The sequence below is a fragment of the Mustela nigripes genome, chromosome 5, assembly GCF_022355385.1.
Source record: "Mustela nigripes isolate SB6536 chromosome 5, MUSNIG.SB6536, whole genome shotgun sequence".
In the NCBI taxonomy this organism is placed as follows: domain Eukaryota; kingdom Metazoa; phylum Chordata; class Mammalia; order Carnivora; family Mustelidae; genus Mustela; species Mustela nigripes.
The window spans coordinates 54,181,300-54,182,729 of record NC_081561.1 but is presented as its reverse complement, the minus strand read 5'-3'; positions in this window follow the sequence as shown (position 1 = coordinate 54,182,729).

Genomic DNA, 1,430 nt, shown 5'->3' with positions numbered 1-1,430 from the left:
AAGTCAACCTCTCTTCTACTCAAAAGTCTCTTAACTGGTTGCTTGCATTCTTGTTCTTTTACAATTTATACCTCATCATATCACCATCTTCTTGTTCTTTTACACTCTTGTTCTTTTACAATTTATACCTCATCATACCACCATCTTCTTTAATATATTCTCATGGCTTGTTATCCTACTTATAACAATATCCCAATTCTTTATGTGCCCTAGAGCACAGCATATGACTAAGTTTCTGCTTAACTCTCTGGCCTGCTTTCAAAATGATCTTTACCTTGCTCATTCTCTTCAACTATGTTAACTTTATTCCTACCTCAATAACTTTGTATTCACTATATTCTGTTTTCTCCTTTAAATCATCTTGTCCATTGTTCTCTTAACTTCTAGTGTGATTCTAACCCATCCTTAGAGAGGATGCACCTGACATTCTTATTAACATTTTCCCAGTCTATCCTCACTATTCTCTATTCTGTTGCCCATTTTAGTTCATAGCACTTACCACTTCCACTATTATCTTAAATATTTATTTGCAAAATAACTTACTATTTCCCTTATGAAAGTATGAACTCCATGGAGTTCAGAACTTGGTCTCTTTTGTTAATCACCTTATTTCAAAGGTCCCTAATTAAACACCTGAGACATTTTTCAATAAATATTTGTTGGATGCAGGAATGAAATGCATTACATTGTGAAGAGTATTATGAAAGAAAATACAAGGAGCTATGAGAGAGAATGGGGTGAATTCTTCAGATTAAATGCACAGAGGAATCTCTTGGATAAAATGACATTAAATGTGAAGAAGTTATTCTAGCAAATAATAAAAGGATGACTCGTCCAGACAGAGCTAATAGCAAACACAAATGCCCATAGGTAAGGAAAACCTTAAGGAACTTGAGAGAATTAAATAAGGTCGTTGATCATTATTGGAGCATAAGAACTAAAAGAGAGTGGAATGAAGTGGGATTAGAAAGGAGCGTTTAAAAACATCATTCTACTTCTTGCAGATTGGTATAAAAGTATAAATATTATCTAAATGCTTAAGAAGTTGACAGAAAGGTTTTGAAAGACTAATTAAGAAACATTTCTCTTTAGAGGATAGGAACTGTGCTCCAAAAATAACATCCAGGAGCTACATTGGTGGTCTTGAACCTCTCCTTGCTTTCCCTTTATCCCATAACTATACCTGCCCTTGATATAATTTGTGAATCCTGACACTGCATAAGGATGTGAATCTAATATGACAATCCAATTATTGGTGTATCTGAAAGGTCTATGAAAAAGATAAAATCAAATATTTAGCAATGAAATAAAGGAATTAACACTGGGTAAGGGAGTGGCTGAGAAAGAATAACCAGATAATCAGGAGAAAAATTTTCCAAGCATTATAGAGCCAAGAAAAAAAAAAAGGCGTTGTTGTTGTTGTTGTTGTT